The sequence below is a fragment of the Salmo trutta genome, unplaced genomic scaffold (genome assembly GCF_901001165.1).
Source record: "Salmo trutta unplaced genomic scaffold, fSalTru1.1, whole genome shotgun sequence".
NCBI classification, from domain to species: Eukaryota; Metazoa; Chordata; class Actinopteri; order Salmoniformes; family Salmonidae; genus Salmo; species Salmo trutta.
Genome location: NW_021822863.1, coordinates 68,976 through 85,948, shown reverse-complemented (window position 1 = coordinate 85,948; position 16,973 = coordinate 68,976). Strand labels below are relative to the sequence as shown.

Below are 16,973 nucleotides of genomic sequence, written 5' to 3'. Positions count from 1 at the left end.
AGGAGAGGTGTAGGAGAGATGTAGGAGAGACGTAAGGGAGGTGTAGGAGAGATGTAGGAGAGGTGTCAGAGAGGTGTAGGAGAGGTGTAGGAGAGGTGTAGGAGAGATGTAGGAGAGATGTCAGAGAGATGGAGGAGAGGTGTAGGAGAGGTGTAGGAGAGATGTAGGAGAGACGTAGGAGAGGTGTAGGAGAGACGTAGGAGAGATGTAGGAGAGGTGTAGGAGAGATGTAGGAGAGGTGTATATTATATTACTATACTACTATACTATTACTATACTACTATTATATTACTATTACTATACTATTACTATATTATTACATATTACTCAGAGGAGATTTTCCCTAGCCTTGAGGAAGAGACGTGCCATTTCCAGGCCCAGGGAAATGTGCTCATCTGTGGGGACACAAATGCGCGCACAGGAACACTACCTGATCTAACGAGCACACGAGGGGACAGCTTTATTACAGGCCATACTGTTTCTAACTGCCTTAATCTCATCCAATAGAAACAACAGTGACAGCACCGTCAACAACAAAGGAAGAGATCTGTTGCAGCTCTGTGGAAGCCTTGGTCTGTACTTTGTCAATGGTAGGTTAAGGGGGGACTCTTTGGGGAGATTCACCTACTGCTCACCTCTTGGCCACAGTACAGTAGACTATATGATCACAGACATGGACCCTTTCTCTCTCAGCTCATTCACTGTCAAGCCACTAACACCTCTGTCTGATCACAGCTAAATTACCTTGATCCTCAAAAGAACAGACATGGAAACAACCACACATTCACAGCCCAGTGAGCTGTACAACATCAGAAATTCATACAGATGGGCCCAAAACAGCACAGAAGAATACCAGAAAGCAACCTGGAACCAAAATATCCAAACACTCTTAGATAACTTTCTGGATACCACATTCACTCACAGTAAAGAAGGCATCAATCTAGCAGTAAAAAAACATCAACTATATATTCAGGCAAATGGAAAAAGAAGCACAATTGAAATTGATAAAAAAAAAACTAAACAAAAAAGACCACAGATGACAACTGGTTTGATGCAGATTGTAAAATTATAAGGAAAAAACTTAGAACACTATCCAACCAAAAGCAGAGACCCAAATAATGGTGAATTACACCTTAATTACTGTGAGACTTTAAACCTCTATAAACGTTCACTCAGAACCAAAAAAGCTCAGTACAACAGCAAGCAGCTGACACTAATTGAGGAGTCCATAAACACAAACAACTTCTGGAAAATTCACCTAAACAAGAGGAATTAGCGATACAAAATGGTGACATATGGACAACCCATTTTAAAACACTCTACAACACCGTTCAAATTGACACAAACGCAGAACAACGCCAAATCCATGAGAAGTTGAATGGATTAGAAAAAGCTATAAAGAACAATCAAAATCCGTTGGACCCCCAATTACTGACCAGGAGCTCTATAAGAAACTTCAGTCCCTCAAATTTAAAAAAAAGCATGCAGACCTGATGGCATCCTAAATGAGATGCTCAAACTCACTAGTGCAACATTTTAATTGGCTATATTAAAACTGTTTAATTTGATCCTGAGTATAGGTTATTTCCCTGACATCTGGAATCAAGGACTCATAACCCCAATCTTTAAGAACGGAGACAAATTTGACCCTAACAATTACAGAGGCATTTGTGTGAACAGTAACCTGGGGAAGGTTTTCTGTAGTATTATACATGTAAGAGATCTAAACTTCCTTAATAAGCACAATGTCTTGAGTAAAAGCCAAATTGGATTTATATCAAAACATTGCACGACCAATCATATTTACATAACATAATGATTTAACCAGGGGCGGGGCCTTCGCCAGGGTTGCAATCTGAGCCCTGCACCCTTCAATATTTACATCAACAAATTGGCCACTGTTCCAGAAAAATCCTCAGCCCCTGGTGTTAGTCTCCACAATTCAGAGGTTAAATGCCTGCTCTTCGCAGATTACCTATGCCTGCTGTCACCCACAGCACCTGGCCTACAGCAGAGCCTGGACCTGCTAGAGCAGTACTGCCAGACCTGGGCCCTGGCAGTAAACCCCCACAGCACATGGCCTACAGCAGAGCCTGGACCTGCTAGAGCAGTACTGCCAGACCTGGGCCCTGGCAGTAAACCCCACAGCACCTGGCCTACAGCAGAGCCTGGACCTGCTAGAGCAGTACTGCCAGACCTGGGCCCTGGCAGTAAACCCCCACAGCACCTGGCCTACAGCAGAGCCTGGACCTGCTAGAGCAGTACTGCCAGACCTGGGCCCTGGCAGTAAACCCCAAAAAGACTAAAATAATCATTTTCCAGAGAAGATCCAGATCTCAGGGAATTAGACCAAAGTTCTCAATTGGTACAAAATATATAGAGTACTGTACACACTACAATTACTTAGGTTTAAATATATAGAGTACTGTACACAATACAATTACTTAGGTTTAAAAATAAGCTCAACTGGACACCTTAATGATGCAGTGAATGAACTGAGAGAGAAAGCACGCAGGGCATTCTACACCATTAAAAAACAAATTCAAATTGAAATACCTATTCAAATTTGGCTAAAACTAATTGAATATGTCATTGAACCAATTGCACTTTATGGCAGCGAGGTGTGAGGTCCATTTGCAAAACAAGATGAATATCCACAGGCTTTGGATTTTTCCATGTATATTTTCAGGTTGGACGTTAGTACGTGGGGCGCACATTTTGGTGTCACCTCGTTAGTCAGTATGTGTTACACCTGTGCTGGCCCAGGTGATATTTAAATTCACTAGGGTAGGGGGCAGCATTCTGAATTTTGGATGAAAAGCGTGCCCAAATTAAACTGCCTGCTACTCAGGCCCAGAAGCTAGGATATGCATATAATTGGTAGATTTGGATAGAAAACACTCTAAAGTTTTCAAAACTGTTTAAAATAATCATCCTGCATAGATGACTGCACGAGCACAGCGCAGAATGCTCAATGAGGTTAAGAAGAATCCTAGAGTGTCAGCTAAAGATTTACAGAAATCTCTGGAACATGCTCCTCATAGCCTGGTTCCTCTCTAGGTTTCTTCCTAGGTTTTGGCCTTTCTAGGGAGTTTTTCCTAGCCACCGTGCTTCTACACCTGTATTGCTTGCTGTTTGGGGGTTTAGGCTGGGTTTCTGTACAGCACTTTGTGATAACAGCTGATGTAAGAAGGGCTATATAAATACATTTGATTTGATTTGATGCTAACATCTCTGTTGACGAGTCTACGATACGTAAAACACTAAACAAGAATGGTGTTCATGGGAGGACACCACGGAAGAAGCCACTGCTGTCCAAAAAAAAAAACATTGCTGCACGTCTGAAGTTTGCAAAAGAGCACCTGGATGTTCCACAGCGCTACTGGCAAAATATTCTGTGGACAGATGAAACTAGAGATGAGTTGTTTGGAAGGAACACACAACACTATGTGTGGAGGACAAAAGGCACAGCACACCAACATCAAAACCTCATCCTCACTATAAAGTATGGTGGAGGGAGCATCATGGTTTGGAGCTGCTTTGCTGCCTCAGGAACAGCCTGTGACATATAAACATAATATGACATTTGAAATGTCTTTACACTTCTGGAACTTCTGTGAGTGTAATGTTTACTGTTCATTTTTATTGTTTATTTCACTTTTGTTTATTATCTACTTCCCTTGCCTTGTCAATGTTAACATGTTTCCCATGCCATTAAAAGCCCTTGTATTGAATTGAATTGAGAGAGACCAGAGAAAAACACAGAGAGATAGTGAGAGACAAGGGCCAAAGACTGACAGTCTCAGGCTGCATGTAAACTGTAATTACATTGGGATAAAATGTGGGTATTATTCATAGATATTGGGCTACGGATTAGCTGTTAGCTACTATGGTTTAACATTGAGATGGGAGTCTTTTTCTAATACGTCTACGATGTAGACCAAATGTATCTGAGTTGGAAGTTGGTGAATCTGGGAAAAGCATTGGATTTTCACTCGCGCGTGAACCTAAGGTAGAATTACATTTGGGGAGATTTGGGTCGACTAAAGTACCGTCAAATGTGAATTATAGTTCTGGCAGGCCGTTGAAACCCCCACAGCTTGCTCTGATTCAGTGTGTACATGGCTGAAGTAAACTGTGACTTCTCTTTTACCCAGACTACCAGTCTGCTGAGAACCTTGAAGGCTATGGCAGGTGTGAGAAAGGTTCGCTCCTGAAAGAGTGAATGTGTGAATGGCAATTAACATACACCAGGAGGGGAGAGGAGAGGAGAGGTGTGGAGGGGTGTGAGGAGGAGGGGGTGTGGAGGGAGGGTTCACATCTGCACAAAGACTTTTCCCCGGTCACATCAGAATACAGTCTTTTCAGAGGAACGCTTTCGCTCACACACACACGAACACACACACACACACAAACACACACACACAAACACACACACACGAACACACACACACGAACACACACACGCTTCAACTGCGGAGCATGGTAGAACTTGGGAAGGTTGAACACCAACGTTCTGGATCAGTGTGGCACAAGCAGAGAGTTTCAGTCGTCCAGACAGAGAGGACAAGTGCCTGGATTGGACCGGCGCTGCTTCCTGTGTGAGGTAGGGTCGTACTCTACAGATGTTGTAGAACATGAACCTGCAAGAACGAATCACTGCTTTGACGTTCGCAGACACCGTGGAGTTGTCAACCGTGACAAAGAGGTCCTTGAGAGGGCAGACTTTCCCCCTGGAGATCATGTGAGGATATGACAGAGCTGAGTGACTTGGTGTATAGAGAGGAGAGGAGAGGAGAGGAGAGGAGAGGAGAGGAGAGGAGAGGAGAGGAGAGGAGAGGAGAGGAGAGGGCCATCCTCATAGCAGTGATAGGAGAGACCATTTGAGGATATGACAGAGCTGAGTGACTTGGTCTATAGAGAGAAGAGGAGAGGGCCTAGAACCGAGCCTTGGGGGACACCAGTAGTGAGAGTACGTGAGAGTACGAGTATCTCTCTCTCTCTCTCTGTCTCTCTCTCTCTCTGTCTCTCTCTGTCGCTCTCTCTCTCTCTCCCTCTCGCTCCCTTCTCCTCGTCCTCCTCCTCCATAACTAAGTCAACAAGGATCGCTGTCTCTGCTCTGTAAGAGGTAGCACCTCCACTACTAAATACCACCCTGCATCCCACTGCTGGCACGCCTTTGAAGCTCAGTAGGGTTGGTCCTGGTCAGTCCCTGGATGGGGGACCAGATGCTGCTGGAAGTGGTGTTGGAGGGCCAGTAGGGGGCACTGGTCTGTGTAGGGTGCTGTCTTTTGGATGGGATGTTAATCGGGATGTCCTGACTCTCTGTGGTCACTAAAGCTCCCAAAGAGTTTATCGTAATCTCAGTGTCCTGGCTAAATTCCTAATCTGGCCCTCATTCCACATTGGCCACCTAATCATCCCCAGCATCCAATTGGCTCACTCATCTCCTCTGTAGCTATTCCCCAGGCTGTTGCTGGAAATGAGAATGTGTTCTGAGTCAACTGACTGGGTTAAATAAATTGAGGCATACGATGCAATTTCAGACGCAGCCAGAGTGTGGTCAAATACAAACCAGTTAAATCACAAGGTCCAGTTCTTTACGGATACATAGTGTTATGTGTGGACTGAATACAGGGAGTATAATAATACAGGGAATACAGGGAGTATCATAATACAGGGAGTATCATAATACAGGGAATACAGGGAGTATCATAATACAGGGAATACAGGGAGTATCATAATACAGGGAATACAGGGAGTATCATAATACAGGGAGTATCATAATACAGGGAATACAGGGAGTATCATAATACAGGGAATACAGGGAGTATCATAATACAGGGAATACAGGGAGTATCATAATACAGGGAGTATCAAAATACAGAGAATACAGGGAGTATCATAATACAGGGAATACAGGGAGTATCATAATACAGGGAATATCATAATACAGGGAATACAGGGAGTATCATAATACAGGGAATACAGGGAGTATCATAATACAGGGAGTACCATAATACAGGGAATATCATAATACAGGGAATAAAGGGAGTATCATAATACAGGGAATATCAAAATACAGGGAATACAGGGAATATCATAATACAGGGAATATCATAATACAGGGAATACAGGGAATATCATAATACAGGGAATACAGGGAGTATCATAATACAGGGAATATCATAATACAGGGAATACAGGGAATATCATAATACAGGGAATACAGGGAGTATCATAATACAGGGAATACAGGGACTATCATAATACAGGGAGTATCATAATACAGGGAGTATCATAATACAGAGAATACAGGGAGTATCAAAATACAGGGAGTATCATAATACAGGAAGTATCATAATACAGGGAATACAGGGAGTATCATAATACAGGGAGTATCATAATACAGGAAGTATCATAATACAGGGAATACAGGGAGTATCATAATACAGGGAATACAGGGAGTATCATAATACAGGGAGTATCATAATACAGGGAGTATCATAATACAGGGAATACAGGGAGTATCATTATACAGGGAGTATCATAATACAGGGAATACAGGGAGTATCATAATACAGGGAATACAGGGAGTATCATAATACAGGGAATACAGGGAGTATCATAATACAGAGAATACAGGGAGTATCATAATACAGGGCTGTGGCGGTCACGAAATTTCATCAGCCGGTAATTTTCAAGCAAGTAACTGTCGTTCTCACATTAAACACATTTAGCATCTCCCGGCTTACAAGCCACTGACGCTGACCTTTGGAAAATCTAAAAAGTATAACCTTTAATAAGTATAATAAATCCATGTAATATAGCCTACGCCTTCACAATAAATCCATTATTTATTTTAGACAGGTCTAAAGAAACATGACATGAAGAAAATGTAGTCTATTTCAGAAGAACAGAATAGCCTACTCTGAGTTGTCCTTATGTTAGGTCCTGATGTAGCTATGCCAAATGTCTGTGGGCATGATGTCACGGATCCCTCCGGAACTTTCATCACGCTCACCTGGCCCCTATTCCCACTGATTACTATTTGTATATATGTGCCCTTTGGTTTCCATTGTCTTTGTTAGATTATTGTTCCATTGTCCGTTGGTGCGTGTGAGTACCTGTGCTGTGTTTTTTGTTAGATTATTGTTCCATTGTCCGTTGGTGCGTGTGAGTACCTGTGCTGTGTTTTTTGTTAGATTATTGTTCCATTGTCCGTTGGTGCGTGTGAGTACCTGTGCTGTGTTTTTTGTTAGATTATTGTTCCATTGTCCGTTGGTGCGTGTGAGTACCTGTGCTGTGTTTTTTGTTAGATTATTGTTCCATTGTCCGTTGGTGCGTGTGAGTACCTGTGCTGTGTTTCCATTGTCTTTGTTAGATTATTGTTCCATTGTCCGTTGGTGCGTGTGAGTACCTGTGCTGTGTTTTTTGTTAGATTATTGTTCCATTGTCCGTTGGTGCGTGTGAGTACCTGTGCTGTGTTTCCATTGTCTTTGTTAGATTATTGTTCCATTGTCCGTTGGTGCGTGTGAGTACCTGTGCTGTGTTTTTTGTTAGATTATTGTTCCATTGTCCGTTGGTGCGTGTGAGTACCTGTGCTGTGTGTTTTGTTAGATTATTGTTCCATTGTCCGTTGGTGCGTGTGAGTACCTGTGCTGTGTTTCCATTCTCTTTGTTAGATTATTGTTCCATTGTCCGTTGGTGCGTGTGAGTACCTGTGCTGTGTTTTTTGTTAGATTATTGTTCCATTGTCCGTTGGTGCGTGTGAATACCTGTGCTGTGTGTTTTGTTAGATTATTGTTCCATTGTCCGTTGGTGCGTGTGAGTACCTGTGCTGTGTTTCCATTGTCTTTGTTAGATTATTGTTCCATTGTCCGTTGGTGCGTGTGAGTACCTGTGCTGTGTTTTTTGTTAGATTATTGTTCCATTGTCCGTTGGTGCGTGTGAGTACCTGTGCTGTGTGTTTTGTTAGATTATTGTTCCATTGTCCGTTGGTGCGTGTGAGTACCTGGGCTGTGTTTCCATTGTCTTTGTTAGATTATTGTTCCATTGTCCGTTGGTGCGTGTGAGTACCTGTGCTGTGTTTTTTGTTAGATTATTGTTCCATTGTCCGTTGGTGCGTGTGAGTACCTGTGCTGTGTTTCCATTGTCTTTGTTAGATTATTGTTCCATTGTCCGTTGGTGCGTGTGAGTACCTGTGCTGTGTTTTTTGTTAGATTATTGTTCCATTGTCCGTTGGTGCGTGTGAGTACCTGTGCTGTGTGTTTTGTTAGATTATTGTTCCATTGTCCGTTGGTGCGTGTGAGTACCTGTGCTGTGTTTCCATTCTCTTTGTTAGATTATTGTTCCATTGTCCGTTGGTGCGTGTGAGTACCTGTGCTGTGTTTTTTGTTAGATTATTGTTCCATTGTCCGTTGGTGCGTGTGAATACCTGTGCTGTGTGTTTTGTTAGATTATTGTTCCATTGTCCGTTGGTGCGTGTGAGTACCTGTGCTGTGTGTTTTGGGGCTTTCGTGTCCTTGTGGATTGTGTGATTACGTGTCTCGTCCCCTGTGTTAATCATTGTACGCGTGTGTTATTTATTTCGAGGTTCTCCTCGCACTTTTGTTTTGGGGTTTCTACCCTGTGTTTTTGTTACGTGTTTGTTTGGTTTTCGTCCCCGTCATTTGGGGATTAATAAAACCCCTATTGCGTATTCCTGCGCCTGGCTCCCTGTAACGCCCTGGCCATAGAGAGGGGTTTTTGTTCTTTATTTTGGTTAGGCCAGGGTGTTACATTGGGTGGGCGTTCTATGTGCATTTTTCTATGTTGTCTGTTTCATTGATTTTGGCCGTGTGGCTTCCAATCAGGCACAGCTGTAGAGTGTTGTTGCTGATTGGGAGTCACACATAAGGAGCATGTTTTTCCTTTGGGTTTTGTGGGTAATTGTTTCTGTTTAGTGTTTACACCTGACAGGACTGTTTGGCTGTCGGTTTTCTTGTTTTGTTTTGTATAGTGTTCTTTCTGCTATTAAATGCAATGATGAACACTAACTCCGCTGCACCTTGGTCTACTCTCTCTCACGACAGCCGTTACACTCCCGAATCTCTTCATGCCAACGTGACACAATATTTGCTTAGAATTCTGTGGCGTTATTTTATATTATTCTACAGTATAAAGAATATAATTGAACAACGCTGATTAAAATATACAGGATATTTTCTCCAAACGATTTGAGGGAGAAGAAGAAAAGAAACAGGTCATCCTATATGCTTAATTTAGAGTTATTAATGTAACTTTAGTTGTTCTACCAACGTCGGGCTGTATGTTTTGATGATTAATACATTGTAAGGCTGCATAATGCGACTCTAATGGGAAAAAAAGTTGTTTTGAAAGGCATGAACAATGCTTTGTTTTCTGCAGCAGGCTGTACACACTTCACCGCGGCATCCCCTTTGTGTGGGCGTAATGCACCCTAAAAAGAAGAAAAAAATGGCCTTCTCCCTTGAATGCTGCACTCTCCGAAGCACCTCTCACTCACATCACGTGATCAGGTATTTCTCACAGGCTACAAGTGAAGACAGACACATCAGCGCACGTCCTTATCCAATTCCGAGGTGCTAATTGAAGCTATTGGAAGAACTGTCCATATTTCAATCCACTATCCCCCATAGTATTATTTCTACTTTGCACTTTCTTCCACTACAAATCTACCATTCCAGTGTTTTACTTGCTATATTGTATTTACTTTGCCACCATGGCCTTTTTTGCCTTTACCTCCCTTATCTCACCTCATTTGCTCACATTGTATATAGACTTATTTTTCTACTGCATCATTGATTGTATGTTTGTTTTACTCCATGTGTAACTCTGTGTTGTTGTATGTTGTCGAACTGCTTTGCTTTATCTTGGCCAGGTCGCAGTTGTAAATGAGAACTTGTTCTCAACTATTGCCTACCTGGTTAAATAAAGGACTTGTTCTCAACTTGCCTACCTGGTTAAATAAAGGAGAAATAAATTAATTAGTACAAAAGTTGACTTATTCTGTGCAAGAAATAAATATTCCAAACACAGTCTGGGACAGTTGTGGGATGCAATAAATCCCAAACCACTTAAAATGTTGATGAACTGTTAGGCTTTTTCTTCACGTAAGGCAGCAAATACACACACAGCAGTAGGCTATAAGTGTGAATGTTCCATTAGCAGGAAAACACCACTATCAAAAATGTGACTATGCATCTAAGGATTGTATTATAAAGGTGCATTTTAATGGTGAAAATGATCTTCCCTAAACTTCAAACTCAGGAGCTGCTTATATATGTGGTTAGGCTCTACACCACTTGTAGAGCGGATTCACGTGCTTCATTTTAAGATGTTATTTGGACACTTTAGTTGCGATTAAAACCTTATCAAAACATATAGGACTATGGGCTAGACTAAATGATGCTACCAATCTTATCAAAACATATAGGCCTATGAGCTAGGCTACATGATGCTACCAACCTTACATATAGGCCTATGGGCTAGGCTATATGATGCTACCAACCTTATCAAAACATATAGGACTATGGGCTAGGCTACATGATGCTACCAACCTTATCAAAACATATAGGACTATGGGCTAGGCTACATGATGCTACCAACCTTATCAAAACATATAGGCCTATGAGCTAGGCTACATGAAGTATGTGACTATAATTCGAAAAAGCAAGGTATTGTCTCTTGCTTTACGCTGGGCATCATTCACAAATGACAATATTTAATTGACAAGTGGTAGGCTAATATTGTCACCCATCATGATGCCTGCTAAGTGAAGTGACACTGGACAGGAAACTAAACTCATGATGCCTGCTAAGCGAAGTGGACAGGAAACTAAACTCATGATGCCTGCTAAGCGAAGTGGACAGGAAACTAAACTCATGATGCCTGCTAAGTGAAGTGGACAGGAAACTAAACTCATGATGCCTGTAATGGATAATGGGAGTATGGAACAGATGCCCTTCTCTTCACCCTCCTCTCTCCCCTCCCTCCTTCTCTCTCCCCCCTCTCTCCCCTCTCCTCTCTCCCCTCTCCTTCTTCTCTCCCCTTTGTCCTGACCCCTCTTTTTTATTCTGAAACCCTTTTTTGATGAATGTTCTAGTTGAATATGTGTCGCACGGTACAGGATGAGAGGATCAGACTGGATGTTCTAGTGACGAACGGAACTCCTGACGCAGTGGCCCCTCTCAGTGACCCCTCTCAGTGACCCCTCTCAGTGGCCCCTCTCAGTGGCCCCTCTCAGTGACCCCTCTCAGTGGCCCCTCTCAGTGGCCCCTCTCAGTGACCCCTTTCAGTGGCCCCTCTCAGTGATCCCTCTCAGTGGCCCCTCTCAGTGGCCCCTCTCAGTGACCCCTCTCAGTGGCCCCTCTCAGTGACCCCTCTCAGTGGCCCCTCTCAGTGGCCCCTCTCAGTGACCCCTCTCAGTGGCCCCTCTCAGTGGCCCCTCTCAGTGGCCCCTCTCAGTGACCCCTCTCAGTGGCCCCTCTCAGTGACCCCTCTCAGTGACCCCTATAAGGCAGAGGTGAGGAAGTGGCACCCTGTTCCTTGTTCCCCTGTATAGTGCACTACTTTACACCAGGGGAACAGTGGTGTTGTGTGCTGCTCCAGGCTAGCTCCAGTTCCATGTTAGCTTCAGGCTAGCTTCAGACTAGCTTCAATTCCAGGCTAGCTCCAGGCTATCTTCAGGCTAGCTGCAGGCTATCTTCAGGCTAGCTCCAGGCTAGCTGCAGGCTATCTCCAGGCTAGCTGCAGGCTATCTCCAGGCTATCTTCAGGCTAGCTCCAGGCTAGCTCCAGGCTATATTCAGGCTATCTTCAGGCTATCTTCAGGCTAGCTCCAGGCTATCTTCAGGCTAGCTCCAGTTTCAGGTTAGCTTCAGGCTAGCTTCAGACTAGCTTCAATTCCAGGCTAGCTCCAGGCTATCTTCAGGCTAGCTCCAGGCTATCTTCAGGCTAGCTCCAGGCTAGCTCCAGTTCCAGGTTAGCTTCAGGCTAGCTTCAGACTAGCTTCAATTCCAGGCTAACTCCAGGCTATCTTCAGGCTAGCTCCAGGCTATCTTTAGGCTAGCTCCAGGCTAGCTCCAGTTCCAGGTTAGCTTCAGGCTAGCTTCAGACTAGCTTCAATTCCAGGCTAACTCCAGGCTATCTTCAGGCTAGCTCCAGGCTAGCTCCAGTTCCAGGTTAGCTTCAGGCTAGCTTCAGACTAGCTTCAATTCCAGGCTAACTCCAGGCTATCTTCAGGCTAGCTCCAGGCTAGCTCCAGTTCCAGGTTAGCTTCAGGCTAGCTTCAGACTAGCTTCAATTCCAGGCTAACTCCAGGCTATCTTCAGGCTAGCTCCGGGCTAGCTCCAGGCTAGTTCCAGAGAGAGGAGACAGGGAGCAGACACACACAGGGTTGTGGAAGGAGGTACTGCTGGGAGGCATACTGCTCAGTACTGCACACGACCATAATGGACACACACACACACCACAGGGTCTGGAAGTATGTCCACGGTGCTGGAAGTCATGAAGGAGTCATCTATACTGCTTAACAAAGGCATCCCTGTTAAGTCTCTAACACTTATCCACCTCATCCGCCCATTAAAACGTATCCCTCCACTAGCCCATTAAAACGTATCCCTCCACTAGCTCATTAAAACGTATCCCTCATCCGCTCATTAAAACGTATCCCTCCACTAGCACATTAAAACGTATCCCTCCACTAGCACATTAAAACGTATCCCTCCTCTAGCACATTAAAACGTATCCCTCCTCTAGCACATTAAAACGTATCCCTCCTCTAGCCCATTAAAACGTATCCCTCCTCTAGCCCATTAAAACGTATCCCTCCACTAGCCCATTAAAACGTATCCCTCCACTAGCCCATTAAAACGTATCCCTCCTCTAGCACATTAAAACGTATCCCTCCTCTAGCCCATTAAAACGTATCACTCCTCTAGCCCATTAAAACGTATCACTCCTCTAGCACATTAAAACGTATCCCTCCTCTAGCCCATTAAAACGTATCACTCCTCTAGCACATTAAAACGTATCACTCCTCTAGCTCATTAAAACGTATCCCTCCTCTAGCCCATTAAAACGTATCCCTCCTCTAGCCCATTAAAACGTATCCCTCCTCTAGCACATTAAAACGTATCCCTCCTCTAGCCCATTAAAACGTATCCCTCCACTAGCCCATTAAAACGTATCCCTCCTCTAGCACATTAAAACGTATCCCTCCTCTAGCCCATTAAAACGTATCCCTCCTCTAGCCCATTAAAACGTATCCCTCCTCTAGCCCATTAAAACGTATCCCTCCTCTAGCCCATTAAAACGTATCCCTCCTCTAGCCCATTAAAACGTATCCCTCCTCTAGCACATTAAAACGTATCCCTCCACTAGCCCATTAAAACGTATCACTCCTCTAGCCCATTAAAACGTATCCCTCCTCTAGCACATTAAAACGTATCCCTCCTCTAGCACATTAAAACGTATCCCTCCTCTAGCCCATTAAAACGTATCCCTCCTCTAGCACATTAAAACGTATCACTCCTCTAGCACATTAAAACGTATCACTCCTCTAGCCCATTAAAACATATCCCTCCTCTAGCCCATTAAAACGTATCCCTCCTCTAGCCCATTAAAACGTATCCCTCCTCTAGCACATTAAAACGTATCCCTCCTCTAGCACGTTAAAACGTATCCCTCCTCTAGCCCATTAAACTCAATTCCACCACACGATGGAGTTGACTGGCGACTATTGTGGGCGGACTGGAGCTCCCGCGTCACTAGGAATCTGAGCATGGTACTTTCACAAGTTAGGCCTACCTTTCCACCCCAGACAGTAGGTCCTACCTTTCCACCCCAGACAGTAGGCCTTCCTTTCTACTCCAGACAGTAGGCCCATCTTTCTACTCCAGACAGTAGGCCTACCTTTCCACCCCAGACAGTAGGCCCATCTTTCTACTCCAGACAGTAGGCCTTCTTTTCCACCCCAGACAGTAGGTCCTACCTTTCCACCCCAGACAGTAGGCCTTCCTTTCTACTCCAGACAGTAGGCCCATCTTTCTACTCCAGACAGTAGGCCTACCTTTCCACCCCAGACAGTAGGCCCATCTTTCTACTCCAGACAGTAGGCCTTCCTTTCCACCCCAGACAGTAGGCCCATCTTTCTACTCCAGACAGTAGGCCTTCCTTTCCACCCCAGACAGTAGGCCTTCCTTTCCACCCCAGACAGTAGGTCCTACCTTTCCACCCCAGACAGTAGGCCTACCTTTCTACCCCAGACAGTAGGTCCTACCTTTCCACCCCAGACAGTAGACCTCCCTTTCCACCCCAGACAGTAGACCTCCCTTTCTACCCCAGACAGTAGGTCCTACCTTGGTGGGTGGAGGAATTGACCAACAAATCTATGGATAAAGCAGCCTATAGTGTCATAATCGTGTATGTTGGTGGCAGGGAAGTCAGGCGCAGGAGAAACCAAATAGGTTATTCTGCAGTATTTAATAAAAAATAAAAAAACTCCACAACCAAAATAACATTGGTAACATAATACCCGTCGCAACCCGATACAAAACACACATAACATAAATAAATAAAAAATCTCTGACAAGGACATGAGGGGAAACAGAGGGTTAAATACACAGCATGTAATGAATGGGATTGGAACCAGGTGTGGTAGGAAGACAAGACAAAACAAATGGAAAATGAAAAACGGATCGATGATGGCTAGAAGACCGGTGACGTCGACCGCCGAGCACCGCCCCGAACAAGGAGAGGCATCGACTTCGGCAGAAGACATATAGCCTAATTTCATCTGTCTAACAGGTAGACCTACATCTTATTTCTTAAATAGGAAGAAATAGGCTCCAACACAAAACCCTCTAGTTGTTAGTAATGTCTAATTAATATTAAGACAATTTAAATAAATTATGCATAGTTTAATTTTCCGCACCATGAGCTGTCCATTTCTGATTGATTGTTCCGCGACTGCTGCTTCTGTAAGTTTCAGAACCACAATGTAAATGACTAGAATCTGGCTTATTATGAGGTTAATTACGCTGAGAAATACACCCAGGACAAGAAACATATTGTTTTATTCAAATCAATTATATTTGTAACAAGCTAATTAAAGTTGACCTCATCTTCACGCTCTCCTTCTCAAACCGAACAGAAAATAAGCTTTCGGCTAGTCCGCGTGCAAGATAGTGAATTTTTTTTTTGGGGGGACTAGACCTAAGCTTTGACTCTCCTCCTACACAGCACAGCCATTGGTTAAAGCAGCACAGCCATTGGTTAAAGCAGCCATTGGTTAAAGCAGCACAGCCATTGGTTAAAGCAGCACAGCCATTGGTTAAAGCAGCACAGCCATTGGTTAAAGCAGCACAGCCATTGGTTAAAGCAGCACAGCCATTGGTTAAAGCAGCACAGCCGTTGGTTAAAGCAGCCATTGGTTAAAGCAGCACAGCCATGGTAAGCCATTGGTTAAGCAGCACAGCCATTGGTTAAAGCAGCACAGCCATTGGTTAAAGCAGCACAGCCATTGGTTAAAGCAGCACAGCCATTGGTTAAAGCAGCACAGCCATTGGTTAAAGCAGCACAGCCGTTGGTTAAAGCAGCCATTGGTTAAAGCAGCACAGCCATTGGTTAAAGCAGCCATTGGTTAAAGCAGCACAGCCATTGGTTAAAGCAGCACAGCCATTGGTTAAAGCAGCACAGCCATTGGTTAAAGCAGCACAGCCATTGATTAAAGCAGCCATTGGTTAAAGCAGCACAGCCATTGGTTAAAGCAGCACAGCCATTGGTTAAAGCAGCACAGCCATTGGTTAAAGCAGCACAGCCATTGGTTAAAGCAGCACAGCCGTTGGTTAAAGCAGCACAGCCATTGGTTAAAGCAGCACACAAACGTTTGTGATCAGTAAGAGCAGAGCCGTTTGGGGCTCAGGGTTGGAATGTCCATTCGTCCGCTGCCGTGTGTAATACAGCCTAGTTTTATTTACACCAGCCCAGCAGCTATCTTAGAAATATAACTTTGCTCTGTGCTTCTCCCAGAATGCACTTCGTAGCCTATAGGCTGTGGATCATTCGATTGAGATCACACTAAATAGCCTGTAGGTTGACTTGATATTGCACGCCCAGAAGAGAATCCCAGATGAGGGCTGGCATCGGGCACACATTGATATATATATAGCAATTACAAATGACGTAACCTTCCCTTGGACTAGATTTTAGTTTTTTAAACTTAACCCTCCCCTTGACTGAAATTGAAAAAGCATTTTCCACCAGGTAACCATTCTGTACATTCATCCCTAACATACTGAATGTAGGGAGATTGACTTGGTAACATATTGAATGTCCTCTACGGAGATTTATTTGGTAATATACTGAACGTAGGGAGATTTATTTGGTAACATATTGAATGTCCTCTAGGGAGATTTACTTGGTAATATACTGAATGTCCTCTAGGGAGATTTACTTGGTAATATACTGAACGTAGGGAGATTTACTTGGTAATATACTGAATGTCCTCTAGGGAGATTTACTTGGTAATATACTGAACGTAGGGAGATTGACTTGGTAACATATTGTAAAGCGTCTGTATGTAGTTGGTGAGATGAGTCAGGAGCAGGACAGCAGATATGAGTAATGAAAGCAATTTTACTCAATAATATCACAATACACGTTATATAAATACAAGGCCACAAATACGGACCGCAATACAATAAACAATTACTCACAAACCAACATGTGGGAACAGAGGGTTAAATAATGAACAGGTAATTGGGGGATTGAAACCAGGTGTGTAAAACAAAGACAAAACAAATGGAAAATGAAAAGTGGATCAGCGATGGCTAGAAGGCCGGTGACGTCGACCGCCGAACGCCGCCCCGAACAAGGAGAGGGACCGACTTCAGCGGGAGTCGTGACAGATACTGAATGTCCTCTAGTGAGACAGAGAGACAGAGAGAGAGA

General features: G+C 43.9%; 1 long non-coding RNA gene across 1 annotated transcript; it reads right to left on the bottom strand.

Annotated features, from left to right (window-relative positions):
* Window positions 1–7,160: 7,160 nt before the first annotated feature.
* On the bottom strand, window positions 7,161–8,718 carry LOC115186138 (uncharacterized). Its single transcript, XR_003875610.1, has 2 exons — window positions 8,316–8,718; window positions 7,161–8,258 (listed from the first exon to the last, which is right to left on the bottom strand). It is a non-coding gene; the product is annotated as an uncharacterized LOC115186138 (long non-coding RNA).
* Window positions 8,719–16,973: the final 8,255 nt, after the last annotated feature.